We start from the raw sequence: 18,746 nt of genomic DNA on the forward strand, positions 1-18,746 counted from the left end.
TAATTTCTGGCTTGACAGATTAGATGACCATAGACTATCTGTGTATGCATTGCCGTACTACTGAGGACACCAAGGCCAAGTCTTCAGTATTTTTTCTACAACTCCAGTAGCCACGATCCATTACAGGGCAGACCTAGGAAGGGCTTGCACATTTGACCTCTGTATTTTAAAAATCCTGGCTACGGCTGTGTTTGTATGTGTGTCTTGGTACCTGCATCTGACTGTAATTGGGGCATGATTCGTAGGGTACTATGCATTATTTCAAGTTTATTTGAAAACAGAGGAAAGTTGCTAATAATAGTAGAATGTTGACACAGGTACTTTAAGTCTTCAAGAAGTCAAATCAGCAGTGTATGGTAAACTGGAGATTTGGTTTATCTTTTGCTTATTTTTTAAGCTGATTTTGCCAGTGCATATTGCAAGTGAATTTCCAGAGTTGAGTTGTGAGGAACAGATGAGGAACAATTGAAGATGAGGAGCAAGTTGATCTCATTTGAAATGCATATGCATTTGTGATAATGAAAATTTATATTTTATACACAAATCATTAAACCTACTGAGGTACAATGAATCATTCAGTCCTTTAATTTCTTGTAGCCTATTGGGAAATGTCAAAAATCCAATTAAAGTCAATTATTACTAACATTTGATTGAACAAATTACACTTTTCAGGTCAACAAAATCATAGTAATCCTGAAGTATGAAAAACTGAATATATTTAACCCAGATAAATGAAGATATTTCTCAGAACATTCATCATAGGAATGTAGAATATTTATTCAACAGACTCAGCTGATTCTAATGAATGAGGTCAGCTGGGCAAACAAAGCCCCGAGATTTTATGCTGATGTTTTGTCCTTCCTCTCAGTTCCGTTGATCTTGCATCTGTGATTGCAGGATGGATTGGAGGATCAACGTGGATGTCAACGAGAATTTTTGCAGTTATTCTGCTGTAGCAGATAACACATTTGGGGTAGTTAGCCATCACAGAGGAAAAAAAAGTCATGTGAATTAGGGATAAACAAAGGATAAGTTCCAGATTCTCCACCAAGGTAAACCCACGTCAGCTGGACGCAACTGACAAGAGTTTTGTGATTAAGCTGCCCTTACATCTCAGGGTGCCACTAACTGGCTCTGCAGCAATACTGAGGCTTTTACGGTTGATTTTTTTGTCTCAGCATAAATCATTTGGCACAGTTAAAATCATAATTTAAGAAATGGGTATGGAAATGCTAGCCAGCATGGCGGCTCGGTGGGTAGCATTGTAACCTTGCTGGGCTGGAGGCCAGATCGCAGCCTCTGACTCTGTGAGCGCAGGTTGTGTTTCTGTGTTCCTGAGAGTTTCCTGTATGAACTCTGGTTCCCTCCTCTAGTTAGGTGAATCAGTACCTCTGTATTTCCCATAGTGTACAATTGTCTGTGCATGTCCTGTGAGGGAGGGGCACCCCGTCCAGCGTGTCCCGACGCTTCTGGAGATAAGAAGTTATAAAACATATATGAGTTCAGGCCTGGTTATAAATAAGTAAAACCCATCCACAGTATATGCTGGCTCAGGTACACCCTAGCTTATTGTGACCCATTTTCCATCTCAGGGTCTCAGCATAGATAGAGAGATAGATAGATAGATAGACAGATAGATAGATAGATAGATAGATAGATCGATAGATAGATAGATAGATAGATAGATAGATAGATAGATCACCATGATTGATAATATTCCTGTACCTTTTTCCATAGAAATCAAGCTGAGTAACTAAGACAGTTTTGATACAGAGTAATAGTATCCACATACATTCGTGGGTGGTACTTGCCACAGTGGTTACATGGCAACCTCTTGGCTGTCATGCCTGTTGTCACATGTTTCCGTTTGTGTGCATCCTTGGCTGGCTGCCCTGCAGTGCAGTTCTTCAGACTCTGCCTGTGGTTCCGCTCAGGCAGCCCTCCTGTCGCAACTCAATAATATTGATAAGTTTCAACAACCTCAGCACCACAGGTGACATTTAGATCAAAGCCCCACCTCAGGTCAATGAAGATCATCAGTTTATCAGCAGGGATATTTACAAGACTGGTATAGGGATGCATTTCTGCAAAGACAGTTGACATAGTTGGGTAAGATTTCCTGTTATCAGCTAGAGAACAGATCCCTGTGACAGGCAAAAGGCAGGTGGGAGAAACTTTATTTTTGTTGCAAGCCGGGTGAAACTTAACTGTTTGGGGATGTAAACACAGTGCTCAAGTCTTAGGGCTATAGCCAGAAGCAGTCTCAGGTCTATGAGTAGAAGAGAAAAGGATTAAACGTTAAAGGCTGATCTGATTGGATGAGGTCACCTGCCCCCTCTCCCACATGTCATATGCACATTTCACCATATGACACCATAATGTCAGCACGTCCCAGGATTTAACTGTGTTTACTGTCACTTCTGGAATTTTTGAGCAATTACCTAAGAATTCAGGTTATAATATAAGCACAAAGGCTCTTACAGAGTGCAGCACTGTGGGGTCCATCGCTAACAAGGTTAGCATTGTGTTGGCCTTAGAGATCCTTTTGCCATTTAATGCAGAGCGGTGAGCAGATTTGAGAGATGAGTTTTACTTCTTCTGGAAATAATTATTTTGACGAGTAAATCAAACTCAGTGTAAAGTTCAGTGCTACGTAGTTTGGTCTCTCTCAATGGATTCGTATTTTCAGCATTTATTGTAACGGTGATTTAGATTTAGTAAAGGAAAGATGTAGGTTTTTCACCCTAGAAAACTGGAGAGATCTGGAAAGATATATACAGGGCATGCTGATAGTCCTCCCAGTTACTGCTCTGCATCTGAAGCCCTCACTCCCACCTGTGGTGCATAGTACAGCATGTTCTGCTCTCAGCTGATTTTGAATCAGATGGCAGCGCTCCAGATCTATCCCTAACAATTACAGGCTAAGTGCTGAAACTGATCCCGGGTCATGGGAATAACGTCTCCCCACCAAGCGCCTGTTGCAATAGAGAAGAGCAGCCATGACCTCCAATCCACCCAACCCTATTTGGGAGTAAAATAAGTGAAGCACTTAAGGCCCTCAGCTGCCGGAGCTGATGACAGGTGGCAAAGCCGAAAGTGCAATTTGCTGATTGCAGGAAGATGAGCTGGTGTCACCGGAGAGGGCCGCTTCTTATCGGTCGAGAGTCTGCGTGACAAAGCAAGAGAAAAAAATTAAAATACTGCCCAACTCCCCTGAGAAAAACACTAGTCCAATTATACTAATTGTGTTATTGTTTTTTGGTAGACCTTCCAGAGAGAATTAAGAAAAAAAATGCCTAGGATGGATAAAACCTAAACACTGATCGCTAACTCTCAGATGGACAGAAACATTGTAAAATTTCTGAAACAAAAACATAAACAAACAGACGAAACGGCCATTAGCCGGAGGCCTCCACCAAATCCCCTTAGCTAAGTCTCCTGAAAATTGGCCTTTCGGTGACCCCTGTGCTCGACGCCGGCTGAGACGCTTCTGAACGTGTAATAACGTTACCGCGAGCTCTTTCGCAGGGTGCAGCGTGGGGGTTAGGTGAGAAATCAAATTTCTCCAGTTCTCACAAAGGGAAACCACTTACGGTCCCAGCAGCAGCAGCGGCGGCAGCAAGGATGTTAGTCAAGGACACGACGCCCGGGAAGGGGAGCGTTCACGCTGTACTTAAGGCTGTCTCATGGCCCCCGCCCCCCCGAGGACCTGGAGATATTGATTTCTCAGCACCAGCCATAAAGTCTGAAATGGATACCTTTGCATTACGTCTTTCTTCAGCTGTCTGGTGTTTGTTTATGGAACGTGGTCTTATACTGGCACGTGATTCACCAGCTTACCAGCTCTATTTTTGTTAAAGCGACGCACACCAGCTCCGAGTAGAGTCGCTGGCATTTTCTCCCCGTGTTCTCATGGTTTCTGGCTCCGCTTTCCTCCCAACATCCTTTCGCGTGTCGGTGGCGGCGAATCGCCTGTACCCTTCGATTGTGTGTATGAGTGTGTGCCCACGATGGACTGACACTCTGTATCCTGTAACTTGCCTGGTGCCTTGTACTTCCAAGGGGAGTCTTCAGATTCACAGCAGCCCTGGAAGATGTTATGGAAGAAAGTAAGAACTGAGATTTTGAAGATTCAGAACCTGCAGGCGATGAGTTTACTGTGCACTATCTTGTAGAAATTTGCTCAGTATAGTAGCCAGTGGGAGGTGGGTTAAACCAAACCGTGCATAAAATGATGCACAATCCCATCCACCACAGGTTCTGAAGACCGATTCCTCTGTCCTTATAGGAAGTCCAAAGAAAAGTGTGCTATTTCGCTGCAGGTGTCAAGGTGTTTGGTGTACATCTGTGTTTGGTCGCACTGGGTGAGTCATTTATTACCAACCAAAATAGGATGTTTCATTTTCCAAGTACCCGTTCGGTTTCTGAAATTGTTTTATTGTGTCGAGTTATAAGTCAGTATCAAAGGTAAGAAATGTGGATTTCATAACATTGCCTCATCAGGTAGAAAACTGAACAAGCAAACATTACCAAAAAAACACTGTTTTGCATTGCAAAAAATAAGACTTTCAGTCTAAGATGAAAGGCAATGAATCCTAGTCCTTGTACTCTTTTCTCAGACACTTACATTAATACCTTTTGGTCCCTTAAATCGGTCACATGCCACTAAAATTGGCATTGATTGGTCACAGGTGTTACAGCCTTTAAGGATTGTGTGAGACTGGTGGCCATCTGTCATGCTAATCCTGCTAAAACAGTAGCTTTTTAACTTACTGTTCACTAAGGTGCATTCTGACTACATAGAGGGCCACCCAGAGCTTCTGCCTGTGGCTGTAGTGGCAAGACTTTACTTAAGGCCATGTTTTTTAGTAATTGTATGCACAAAGCATTATAAATATGGCTATACATATTCATAAAAATAAATAACACATTATGGGCATGTTTATTATGCATTATGAATGCTTTTTGAAACTCTCATCTATAATGCACTATAGATGCCTTCATAATGCAGTACAAAGCATCCTTAATGCTGATACCAACCATCACAATGCAATATTATCTGTTATAAATGTGTTTATAAACCACTTGGGTCATGATCCAGATCTTCATTGGCATATTTGATGTACCAGGGAAAGCGATGGGAGTTTACTGTCAATTTTGCTGCCCTCAGATGGAAGACTGTTGTGACATAAAGTCAATTAATTAGTCAAATTTTATTTGGTATAACTCAGTTTTGTTGGAAGTTGTTACAAATGGCTTGATGGAACATTCCAGATTGAATGAAAATGCAGAAAAAAGTCCAAAACTGGCAAATTATTACTGCAATACAATCCAGTATAATGCCATCAAGACTATTTAAATAATAATAAGACTCTTGGCATATTTAATTCTGAACAAGAACTAGGAAAGCTTGGCTTGAACAAAGAGAAGAAAAACTGAATCTAAATAGCAACACGGAACAAAGACTTTAATGGAAAATTAATTATATTAATAATTCACTGCAATGGACCAGCACCCATTTCTTTGTGTTGGACTGTATGAATTGTAAAATGTCCTTCTGTGTCAGAAAGGTGCTTTATAAATGAAATGTTGTTCTTGTTGTTGTTAGTATGGTAATAGTTGTATTATCCTGTCCAGGGAGTTGCCCTGTCTTGTGTCCCGTCCTGCCTGGGATAGGTTCCAGGCCCCCCATTCGAACCCACACTGGATAAGCAGCTGGAAGATGGATAAGTGGATATTAATAATTTGTTTTCAAAATGGTAATGAGTATAAATAACTATCATGAATTGGCATAGTGATGGGACTTTGCATTCAGGTCATTGAGCATGCAAATAGTGCTTTAGATTGTAGATTTGAATTAACATTTGCCAGTGTTTCCTAAATAAATGCGTATGGAAACAAAATTAGGCAAGATATGAACAGGTTGCAGGTATATCTAAGAGTGAATGCGATACGTGTGCAGCACATCATGAGTTACAAAATCCTTTTTTAGATTTTCCATGTTCAGGGTTGGTTTTAATAGTGACTCGAGATTCCTTAATTGTTTTTAAAAGCCCAGCACAGAACCAGCTAAAATGCTTAAATCCTGAGCAGTTGTGTTTTCAACACAAACCGAACACCTACCTCTGAAAAGACCAGCATTGTACCGACCTGGCAGCCCATTGTTCCAGAATGTTCTCCAACAGATGGCTGATAAATGAAGCAACGAGGGAATCGATAACGAAGACCTGCGGGCAGCCACTGTGATCGGCATCGCAGCGACGTCTGCGGCGTGAGCTCGTGTTCAAAAAGAAACAAAACAGAATCAGAGATGCTGACGTGAAAATGCATTTCAAAATTCTGAGCCTGCTGTTTTTCAGTTATTACGGCTAACATTAAAATTCTGCTATTTTATTCTTATATTCTTTGAAAATTGATATTATCTCAAAATTCAGGGATATATATGTGTATTTCTTTAACTCTGTCTATTACAAATGAGAATTCTGTATCACAGTTTTAAATAAGTGAGTGTTCAACATCACAGGAGGAACCTGGAGATGCAAAAGAAAAGCTTTATCGGATCCTGCGTGTTCATGTGTTCATTCATGGATCAAATCATAACACTATGTTTAAATTGCACTTCACTTTATTGCGACATGAGATTATTTAAAGACTCATTTATGTTATTTTCTCTGAATGACTAAATTGGGTAAACCTACAATTTAAGCAGCTTTGGAAAATTGCATAGGCACTAAAATGCATTTAATTGCAATTAAAAAGCGCATTAATACACATGTGCTAGATGCCATTGTGCTTTTTTGTGTCCCTCTGACAGTGTTTTGTATCTTATTCTCATTCAGATGTGAAGCATTTAGAGTAAGTGGGCTGTAATTTACCAATTACATAAATGATACTTCACTCAGCTGCAGCTGACTGAGTTTATATAATAAATTAATCATGCTGTGCGCCTCCGGTTCACTGGTGTGTTACTGTTGGTTAAGAAGGACTGGAATTGTTTGTTGTCAGTTAAGGTGGCAATTATGCCAGTCGTGTTCATTCGATTTTTCACGTTTCACGTTATCTGCCGGTGGTGGGTTGGGACTCTTCAGATCGTCTGCTCCACTGAATTCCGTCTGTCGGAATGCAAGGAGGGGTTGATTACAGGGGTGGGGGGCGGCTTCTGGGCTCCTCACCCACTTGTTAAGTGAATGGATGTAGCCAGCTCTGCTCGTTTGACCTAGAAAGGGGGCAAGCACTGGCAAGGGGGGGGGGGGGATCCAGGCTGGCAAGATGAAGGTGGCTGGTGGGTTGGGTGTAAGGCACATGCTCAGTGTGGGGGGGCAGGGGTTGATGTGAAGGTAATCCAGATGGCTGGGGTGATACATATGGTCACTGCTGACAACGAAGGCGGGTCTGCCACCGCCCCCCCCCCCCCCCCCCCCCCACTCTCCCATTCCCAGGCAGAATTAAAGCAGCCAGCATCACCTATAGTAGCTACATACCCATTCAGGTGCATCGGTGCAATTAGCACACATATGCTGCGCACCAATTACCTCCTTCCCCGGCTCCGGCAGACGATCTCTGCGCAGGTCCGCCTTCCGCGACGCGACCCCCACTCCAGGACATTTGCTGGCGAGATTTTCCCACCTCTTCCTGGGCAGCATTAATCTCAGCTGCTGGTTTCCTGCCAGCCAACCCGTTTGTTATCCTCCGACGTATATTTCTCTGGACTTTGAGCACTTTTGATGTGACTGACAATATAGCTGATAGCTGTCCCTCGTAAATTCGTAATTATGCTTGAGCGGTTTTTATAACTTCATTAGTCAGCTGTGTTTAACGCTGCTTTAAGTGACATGTCCACAGGTTTCTGCCCATCAGAGAACGGCCCTTCCAGTTTGATTCCTCTGGACATCGCTGCTTTAGTAGATGTGGATCCACCTACGATTTTAATTCACCCAATAGTATCTGAGTAAATGGAAGAATTCTGCTTCAGTTTTTCATTTCCTGCCTCGTTGTAGGGAACGGAATTTTCAACCTAAGACCCTTAATTAAACTTGACAGATATTTGGCTAAAACACAACATATAAGTCGTACTCTATTCAACACATGCACACAAAAATGCGCCAACACACACGTAGGCATCTCAGATTGCACCTGCCTGGTCTCAATTTACTAATACTGTGCAAAGGGGGGGTTGGGGCGGGAATTGGGGGCTGCTTTCGTCAGGGAGACTGATGGCACGTCATCATTCAAAGAGAGTCCAACTGCTTCCGCCATGACGGGCGGCTCAAAAACTCGCACAGCTCTGTCACACCGACCGAGACGAGTGTCTTGACGAGAGCAGTCCCACGTATTAACCCCCCCGAAAGGCTTATTGAGAAACTGAAGGTCCGACCCGCTTGGTCTTTGTTTTATTGTCTTCAGAATTTAAAGCAGAGCTTCACTGTGCATTCGTAGGTGTGTGAGTGTGTGTATGTGCGTGTATGCGGGCCCATTCAGGATTCTGAATGAACTGTAAGCAGTCGAGTGGTAAAATGAAGTCCTATTCACTTCAGAATTGCATGCCCACTAAATGGCAGGCAGGGGGGTAGGTCTCTCGAATCCACCCAGGTCAAGGCACTAGGAGGTTCAAGAAGCGCCACTCTTAACATTCCTGCCTTCATCCCACACGCTACGCTTTCTCTATGAGTGTGTAACCGCAAGGTGTAAAGGGGGAGATTCTAGCATTTTTTAAGGTGAGGGGCATTCATGAGCCATACTTCATACAGAGTGGTCAGCACTGTAATTAGCCAATGATGTGTTTTGAATATATGAGTGACAGGGGAGGGGGTACTCAGAGGGCCAATCAGCTGAGGCCAGTGTCCCTGTGGCCCCGCCCCTGTACACACCTCTAGTCACCACGCTCTTAGCACCTGACAAAAGAGAGTCCCTTCCTCAAAGTATGGCTCTTCTTTGTCTTCTCGCCAGCTTCCACTTTGAGGCTCTGATGGATTGTTTCAAAGATCTACAAATTCATGCCCCGCCTCTTTTTAATATCATTGTTGTATGTCGCTCATGAGGTTTTTTCGCCTCCCAGCGATTGCACCAAATCTGGGATTGCACCCCGGTGCTCGTGAGCGTTAATCTCGATGAGGTGTGTGCCTTTACCTGAGAGCGCAGTAGGTAAGGCCACAGCAGCGTCTGACAGCTCCCCCCCAAAATGACTCCTTCCAAGCCAGCAGGTCCAGAGCTGGAGCCGCAGCTCATTATATGTAAGCTGGTGTCTGTTTCCGTGGCCAGAGTGGTGATGGCTGCTTGGAAGACAGCCCCATCAATTGTGTGTCAGTCCTTCTGCCAGGGGAAGTGCGGGAAGGACGTGGCGAGGCAATAATTATGGGCCCTGGGCTGTCGGTGTGTGGGGGTGTCAGTTTCGATCTTGGAATGCAGCCTCATGCACCCGTCACTGGCTGCACGACAGCAAGCCGTGGGCTCCATGCGATGACAAACTGCAGCGGCACGGTGAAGGCTAATACTAACACTCCCTTCTGGACACGGAAAGGAAGTGATGTCACACATTTTCCCCCAAATATCGTCCTATTTATTCTACCTTTTCTTATGTCTTGCTGCTATCAATGAATTATTTTTAACTAAGGACTATAAACATCCAATATTAGGCTCATACAAGACTGAACGGGATGCCAGCAGACTACTTGTTATTCTGTTGGTGTATGTCACATGTGATTACGGGATAAGTCTCCCGGTAATTACAGAAGTTGAATCTCAGACGGAACACCCTGGGTGTCTGACCCTGAGGACTTATACACACTCCCCATTATCTCCCTGCTCACACAGCCAGGATGTGCCATGATGTCAGTCTACTAATGAAATCAATCTGAAAACTCAGAAGACTGATGCAACATCTCAGGTTGACTCCAGCCAAAAACTTGGATGCCGTGTATCATGTATTGTACAGCCTGCCAACACTTCATACTAAGTTAGCTTTATATGTATTTATAAGAGAGAAAGGTTCAGGTTGACCAGTGGGGACTTGAACCAGCAACCACTTGACAACAGATAGCCTGCCCCTGATAAAACTGGGAAAGTAAGGTCCTCAAGCTTTACTCACAGGACCAACAATGAGATCACTCTACCGGCCATGGGATTTGAACTGGCGACCTTCAGGTTACCAACAAGGAGTTCTAACTTGTCACACCTTTTTTTTGGGGGGGGGGGGGGGCTCAGCAAGAGTATGAGTGATTCCTAGTCTATTCATGCATGTAAGATGGGCAGTGTTCAAGGTTCACTAACTGAACCACTCCAAACTCCACGGGACCCAGACTTGTTTACGCACACGTTATTACACCCATGCATTGAGAGACACACTGAAACTGCAAAAGGAGACACACGCCTACAATATGTATTGAGTCAGCTCCTTGGTACAAGCCCAGAAATTTACCTGGAACAGAACAGAGTCAGACAGCATTACTCACATATGTGGAATATACACAGAAAATTACATGGAAATTACACACAAGTCGACAAACCACATGACACTTAAATCATCTTTGAACACCATGGCACCATTACCAGCACTTCAGCCTGGATGGAGTGTACAGAGATATAGGGATATCACATACACTACAGATCACATTAAGTACTGAATGAGCAATAGACTGAGCACTATTCTAAAAACATATATCAAAGCAATTATTTAAAGATATATCCCAGACTAGGAGGAAATGGTTCAGCCATAATCGGTTTCATGAAATTCACAATGCAGTATTCAGACCTAGTCTTACCTTAATAAGTACTTGGTGAGTAACTGGTGGGTATTTGTCTTTAAGTGAGGGCAATGCTGGAAGGGTTACATTTGCTGAGCTGTAGAGCTCTTATCATAAACAGGTTAAATCGATGGAAAAGGGGCGGAGGGGGATTCTTGGAGCAGTTTGCATGGGACTCGAGAGGTGTGTCAGTTTGGCTACAAAATGTATTAAGAGCATATTTCATACTTTCCAGCAGCCTTTTCTATCACCCTAAGTCCACAAATTAGGCTTAGCCAACTGTAGCTAGGGTTAGGGGTAGAAAGGTTATGACATTTTCAGACATCAAGACCTGTTTTTATGATAGTTACAGTACGGGCCCTCATATGGCGGAAAACCACAGGTTAACTCGATTTGATAGCATATTTCATACTTTCCAACAGCATGTTTTGTCACCCTATGTCCCCAAATTAGGGTCCCTATGTCCCCAAACTGAAGCTAGGGTTAGATTTGGAAAGGTTACGGCTTTTTTGACACCAAGACCTGTTTTTACGATTCTTCAATGTGCCTGTATAACGGGACTTAAAGGTTAAGGTACTGGGGCTGAGACCAGGTGGTGACAGTGGTTAAGGAGGGAACCTCAGATGATGTCATGTCCACCTGACCCTCCTGTCTCCCCCCTAATGTTCCTGATGAGCCGCACCTGTTTCTTACTACCCCATCTTTGTCTTTCTATTTAAGTATCTGGTTGTTTCGTCATCCCCAGTCCAGTCATTGACGACGCCCCTCCTGTCTGCCTGTGTCCTACTCCATATCGGCCTTCCTGTTTTGCCCCCTCACAGTCTTGTTTGTTTCCATATTCCTCTCCAGTACAATAAACCCGTTTTTGTTTGCCAAATGCCTCCCTTTGAGTCTTTCGGCTCCCATCTTGTGACAGTAACTGACTTTTTTTTAATAGGTAAAACATGTGTTTTGTTATATCTATAACAAAACTGGGTTAGGAAGAGGTGTGTGAGGAGAACTGCTGAGAGGTTGCTAGACCTTTCTGTGCCCTCAACATGTGTGACAATGTGTGAACAATCTCGTGAAGGAGGGCCAGTAGATTAGTCCTGAGAGAACAGAACCATGTTATTGTCTGTCTCAGCCCATATCCCATTTTCCCAAACCTTAACAGCAACGTCAGCCCAAAGGAGCTGATCGCCTGGACCAAGATCACATCAGACACGTTACAGTCTGAGGCCACCAACACCCCTGACCTCCCGCTAAAGATTACCTATGTTTTTCATTTGGTTTTTTGATCATGACTTTTTTTTTTCTTTTCTTTTTTTTTAATAAACTGAACTTTAAAATCTGTCTTAGTAAAAGACCAGCACTTTAAACTAATTTTCACTTTATGCATGCACATATACAGTTAAGCATTATTTTCTTTCTTGCAGTGTAAGATTACCTTTAATGCATGAGGTGAGTCTCCTCAGACTCCTGCTCATTTTTTAAAGAAAACTTCAAAAGGAAAATTGCTTTGCTGCACCACATTATTAAAATGCACTTCTGTGATTTAAATTAAAAAAAAGACAAAGTAATGGACGCGTAGAAGACTGACCTGATAGACGGGAAAACCTGAACAAGCTTGTAAAAATCTTTTGATGATGGCTCTCATCAGCCCTCGTTAAAGAAACACATAATTATTGAAGAAATGCAGCAGGATAAGACTCCCTCAGTGGCAGTTGGGGGGGTGGTTTCACCACTTATCAGTGCCTTGTCCAGCATTGAGGCCATAGGGACGGTTTAGCCAGGAGTACAGCATTAGATGCAGTCATACTGTAGGTGCACTGCAGTAAATGCACTGCAGCTGCATTTCTGCTTTTGCGAGGTCGTGCCTGCCCTTCTGCCAAGAGCTTCATTGTTGTCAGTGATGAATGGACTGACACAATGTGAAAAAACACCTTACTCGTCAAATCCACGTTTTTTCACTTGTGCCTAACATCCTTCTAACCATTTTCGAGATTCCTCCCGGCTTGACCGACCGGCCCAAATCCGACATGGCAGACTTCCCTTCCGTAACGTATGTCGGACATTGTCCTGAAGGTCACGCCGTTGTTGGAGCTCGAAAGCTGCTGCACATACTCTGTGAACTGCTCCAAGAGCCTGACCACCGCTGGCACAAACCTCCGCCCGGAACCCTGGTCTGCTTTCCGATTGGTACACACCCTGCTGGTCTTCACCCGCGACTCCGATCACGTCAACGGGAAAATAACCCCGACCGAAAACTTCTGGCTATTCGGAGGCGGCCCCAGCAAGTGCCCTGGCCTTCAGCAGCGCTTACAGACTAATTAAGAAGTCTGTGAATAATGCTCAGCGAACAACTCCAGGCTCGAGTGACCGCCCTCTCAGCGATCGGCGATTAATCAGCGCTGCGTTGTGGCTCCTGCAAGGTAGTAATAAGTAGAGTGTCATTAAGGCTGTGGTAAATCCAGCCAGTTCCCCCTCTGTTACCTGTCAGAAGCTGAGGAAAGTGGGAAAAAGAGTGTGACACCAACCAGCGGAAATATCAACATTTTTTATAAATCTATCACTTAGAAGAGGTGAAGCTTAAGTTACAAATTGAAATATGAATGAATGAGATGTCTCATGTCTGAGCTGACTTTGAAATCATTACTCTCTGGCTTGCCATGTTGCACTGCTTTGTTATTTTGATTCTCTCGTCAAAAATAATTCTCTGTCAGTACAAGAAGGTTTTGCCACCTTATCTATCACCAAAGGCACGTTCAGTTTGTCGGTCTCTCCTTCCTTATTCTACGCCATACTTAAACCTGCAAGGACCTTCAACTGCAGTCCAATACTCAACTACATTATGTCCGGTCTGGCGTTTGACCAAGCTGTAAACAAAGACTTGGATTATTTTTGTGCAGACTGTGGGTGTGTGGATGTGGACGCCCAGTGAAACAGTGGGCTGTCGTTCCCTTTCGCCGGCTTCTCTGTCCATGATCTGGCCACTTACCTGCAAGCTGCGTTATTACAAGCATCTGTTTGCTTTTCACTCTCATAAGAAATGAAGAGCTGCAGGAAACCTGAGGACTGTTTGCTCGGTCCAGAGTGTGCCGAAATCCCCCTCCCGTTACCCCTCCGTGCACCTGAAAAGATTAATTTCGTCAGGCAGAGCAATAATGAAAGTCTATTTTTACACTCCGACAAAAAAAAGAGATTCTCCTGCACAAATATTGAAGATTTCTAATCTTGTATGGATCCATGAGGACATCAGAAGTCTATTTATATAAATTTTTAAGGACTTTTTCTCCTGACTGTATCATGCCTTTTTATCTTTTATGTGCTTCTATTTACATTTTAAAACACAATGAATTGAAAACTAAAGGACTTTAAATAATCTTATTGATGGCCATTTGACATCATCAAAATTAAATATAGTTTAAATGCCATGCTGGTATTTTTGCAAGAGCACCTCACAATCTTTATGCGGGAAATCTCATCTATCTGGTGAGCGAGCTGAGCGGCTTTTAGCCCTCGTCTTTGTGACAGCCTGTAGTTATATTAATGTCATATGTTACAATAATGTTATATAATGAAAATACCAAATGCAGCAGGGTTGCTGTGTGGTTTGGTGGGTTAGACTTCGGTGCCAGTGACCAGAAGGTGACTGATTCAGATCCTCGGGTCAGCAGACTGATCTCCCTGTGGGGCTCCGAGCAGTACCCCAAACCCCCACAACTGTACCCGGGACCCTGTTGTATATCATTAATGGATAAAAGCATTTGCTAAATGTAATGTATGTATCAATGGAAGTTATATGGATGATATAACAATAAAAATACATCTCATTGCAGATGGAAAAATCAGTTTGCCCGCCTGTTTTAAAGTTGCTTTGACTTGCATTGGATCTTCTGTAAAAATGAGTTCGCCTCTGGCGTTTCATTTGCCCTTAGGCAGGTGGACGGAATAAGGAATGGAGTGGAATCATGGTCTCTGATGTCACGTCCATCTTGCTTTGGTGCAGTCAGGTATGAGAGGGGCCACACTCTGAGCAGCACAGGCAGGTCGTCTGTGTGCGTTCGGCTCGCTGTGAAAATCGCCCGTCATCCCGGCGGCTCGGATGTCTGCGGGCTTTCCCCGAGTCGCCGTCTCCCTCTGCCGCTGCCCAATTATCCGTGCTGCTCCTGACGTTATTAGACACATAACATTTAAAGACTGCCACCGTTTCGCCGTGCATTCGGGAAATAAACATGCTCCCCGGTCTTGTATTTTTGGGGCAGCAGACCAGCGTAAGTGGTACAGATAATGAACCGCTAATTGGGCCAATTAAACCAGGGGAATGTGCTGGAATGAAAGCAGACTCACAGACTGCCAGCAACAGCCAAGGACAACCTGGATGCGAAACTCAGCTCAGCTTTACGTCACACGTGTAAAAATATTATGACATATTATTCTTTACCGTAATATGACATGCTAAGTGTAAAATTACAATATATTTATTATAATTAAGCAAGTTATAATAAAAAAAATATTGTATTTCTTTTAACTTATAGCTAGCAAGCATTTTCCAATCATTTGCATCAAATAAACAAATAAAAATTTGTTTTGCAAAAACATTTGACATTTTGACACAGCTGAACTGCCTTAGAATTTGTAAGTTTCTTGTTAAAATACTTCTTGCAAGCATATTGTTACAGTATTACTGAGAAACAGAAATAGCATAAATGGTACCTACTGAAAGATTAAACATTATGTTCCTAACATTTCAAAATGCAATTAATCATCGAAGGCATTTAGTGACATACTGTATACTAGTCATGTGTATTTTAAACTGCTGTTTACATCCATGTAGGTCTCGTATTTTTTTAAATAACAAGCTGTCAAGTAAGATGACCTGTCTGTGATAAGAAAATTCATATAATGAATACAGTAACAAATGCCAAATCTAAAGTGGTATATGTCAGAGGTGTAACTTTGCGTAGATATTTCTTATTTGAAGCCATTTTGTGGTACCTTTCTGGCATTAACCTTCAGCTAAGGTAACCTTTAGTAAAATTTTATAGTGCTTTTTATAATTACATGTGCATTAAACTGGTCCATCAATTTAAACGACTATTGTTTCAAAGTGACAGCATTCTTTTTTAGCTCCACCATTGCACTGAACGTAGCATATTATATTTGGAGTTAATGTTGGCACTTCCATTAAGCTTCTGCCTTTCTCTCGTGCCTTCTGGCAAAAGCGCTATTCTTAGACTCGCCCGTCTTAAGTGTGAGAATATTTTCCCAACGGCTGTATCACGCATCCTCAGACAGAGGCCTTCCACACGTCTGCAAGTGGCAATATCCGCCTGTCTATGCGCTGCTGTCGTCACAGAAGGATCACGACACACGCACATTCCTGCGTAGCACTGCTCCTCTTAACCTTGTGCACATGCAGAAACTGGGACAGCCACCATACTGTGCATTTCATGCATATCCTGTACGACATCATGTTTTGACGATCTTTTGCATACTGTTGATTGAGCAGACTGTTATATATCTACTGTATACCACAAGAAGAATACATTGTAATGTAAACTAAATATACTGGTGTTTGATGTGGGGGGAGCTACCTATAAGTAGACCTTTGCCTTTATATTATTAAGTTACGTCCTCGGTCCCAATATCAAACTCTCTCCTCCGCCATTGGCTGGATACCACTATGACAATGACTAAAGTAGATCAGGCCAAGCCAAAAGAAGGAATTGGTGGATTCAACCATTACCGTGTCACCAGGGAGTAAGTTAGCAGAATTCCATTCAGTCCACAAAATGAGGCTGTCCAGAAAAGCCTTCAAAAAAACATTGAAATGATCCCAAACTATGCAGCACAGGTGCACCCTGCCACATAAAGCAGTGTGGATTGATCGCTTATTGACTTACGAAGGGACGTACTGTGGATAGTTCTTACAGGCAAGAACTGCTTCAGTCTACATAACTGCTAAAGCTGAGCTCAGAATTCATCCTTCAGCATAATAAGGGCACAGAGTTCATGTCACAGGAGGACATGAACATCTCTGAGTGGCTGAGCTCTACCCACACGTCTCCTGCTGAGAGAAGGGCACTGAAGCAAACGTGTGAAAAGGCCAGACGTGGAGATATCAGGTCCAGAGAGTACAATTCCAGACCAAGATTTTGCTTCAACCAACCATTTGAGTCCTCTGTCACTGTGACTCTTTATACTCAACTAATAAGTTTCTAACTTATTTCAGCTATTGATAACCAGTAAAAAATACACATGATGTAGAATACAGAGAAATGAGAAGGACGCACACACACACACACACACACACACACACACACACACACACACACACACATATTCTCTGGCCTGTCCTTCACTGGCATTTCCTTGCTTGTTATCACTCCTCTATGTATCGCAGCTGGGGTCTCGTTTTAATTCGCGGCTCTGCATTAACTACATCGCCGCATTGTGTTCATTGTTAACAGACAATGCCGAGGACCAGATGTCCCTTGGGCTTTTGTACGCAATTTGGCCACTTCTGTGCTCACTCATGTATCACCATGATCCTCAATGACAAGCAACTGCTTTAACTATCTTAAATCAGGAGGACAAGTAAAACCAACTATTTAAGGGTTCTCCAGGGGAACCGGTAATGACGGCTGTTATACACACACACGCTGACGTGCTCTGCTCACCAGGGAGTTGGAATAAACCTCCAAGTCTACATAAACTTACTGCCGTGTAAAAACGATGGTGCAGACCTGTCACCCAGTGCAGAAACATAACAGTCCCATTTCCTAGTATAGCCCATTGTGAAAATAGAACTGGGTGAGTATTAAACCAGTTTGCTTGTAACAGCAAGCTTGAAACAGAGACTAAATCAAAATGTCAGACTTCTGTGCGGCATTTGCACAGACAGTTTGGTCTTCTGTCTGTCATACTAATTTGTTGCTACCACACACACGTCAATATTTCATGCCAGTAGCTTAAGCTATTAAGCCCGCTGTTGCATATCACAGAATTAATGCCTTGACTGTGGATTTTAACCTTCGGATGGCTCTCAGAAAACTCTAGAAGATTTGAGGGCTTGTAATAAATGGTGCTGGTGGCCAGTGTCCTCATGCAGACTGTCCCCGACGTATAGCCTCTGCGACTTACAGTACGACAACTCGCACGTACAACCAAAGAGGCTAAGTGAATGTATGTAAAAATTAAGTTAGGGTGGTGATACAATAAACTTGTGTGCACTGCACACCGTACAATAGTTACTGCAGAATTGTACTATACTATGTGACAGCACGACCATCCATGCCTCGCAGTCTCATTCTCACACCTAAAAGTCAGGCCGATTATCCTGTTCCGACATACGTCCATTTTGACGTACGACCTGTCTGTCAGAACGGAATCTGGTCGTAAGTGGGGGATAGTGTGTGCTGCCATAGCGACCATTCCTGTCGTGCTCCTCCCTTCAAACTAAACGATGAACCAAGGGAAGCTCCCGATATCCTGATCGCTGTGGCACCTGACCGCCAGGCATCAGCCAGGGCAAGGAGAATTTAATCATCTTTTAGATCACTTGTGGCTTAATGCTTCGGCATTTCGGCTAATTTCTCCCTTGAATTTGATTCAAAAAAAGTTATTCAACGTGTTTAAATGCTCAGTAAATCAAAACCATAATCATCCGTCCTTTTGGAAATCCGTAGCAAAAATATTAAAATGAACAAAGCTTAGCCTGGTAATTTAGAAATCAGGGGGGATGTTCCTCTATAGATCTTTCAAAGTTTCTTAGCAGTCATCCCATCATGCAAAGCTACACCAGCAAAACAATGGAGTTTCCTCAACCGTGCTGGCATCTCTGTCTCCAGGCAAGAGGGCAAGTCATGTTCAGTGCAAAGCACCGTGAAGATCAATGGTCTTGGACTCTGTTAATGACCACTATACACAGGAGCCCATCCGCCATGTTGTCTACTGCCTGATTCGTCTATTGCAAGCAAATATCTTTTGGGCGCCTCTCTTGCTTAATAATGTATACAGTGAAAA

General features: G+C 43.2%; 1 protein-coding gene and 2 long non-coding RNA genes across 7 annotated transcripts in view; 2 read left to right on the plus strand and 1 right to left on the minus strand.

Moving 5' to 3' along the window:
- The window catches only part of LOC111832763 (carbohydrate sulfotransferase 8-like), a 143,745-nt gene that overhangs the window by 54,086 nt on the left and 70,913 nt on the right, over positions 1-18,746 (plus strand). The gene's annotated exons all lie outside the window — the stretch shown is intronic.
- Positions 588-3,637, minus strand: LOC140593465 (uncharacterized). The gene is made up of 3 exons (XR_011993867.1): positions 3,594-3,637; positions 1,812-3,166; positions 588-1,469 (listed from the first exon to the last, which is right to left on the minus strand). It is a non-coding gene; the product is annotated as an uncharacterized lncRNA (long non-coding RNA).
- On the plus strand, positions 3,108-6,946 carry LOC111832765 (uncharacterized). 4 transcript variants are annotated; one of them, XR_011993866.1, is made up of 3 exons: positions 3,853-4,109; positions 4,289-4,364; positions 5,638-6,946. It is a non-coding gene; the product is annotated as an uncharacterized lncRNA (long non-coding RNA). The 4 variants fall into 4 exon arrangements; XR_002835584.2 differs by having other exon boundaries at positions 3,854-4,109; positions 4,258-4,364; XR_011993865.1 differs by having other exon boundaries at positions 3,859-4,364; positions 5,638-5,759; positions 6,054-6,946.

This window comes from Paramormyrops kingsleyae, chromosome 11 (assembly GCF_048594095.1).
Source record: "Paramormyrops kingsleyae isolate MSU_618 chromosome 11, PKINGS_0.4, whole genome shotgun sequence".
Classification (NCBI taxonomy): domain Eukaryota; kingdom Metazoa; phylum Chordata; class Actinopteri; order Osteoglossiformes; family Mormyridae; genus Paramormyrops; species Paramormyrops kingsleyae.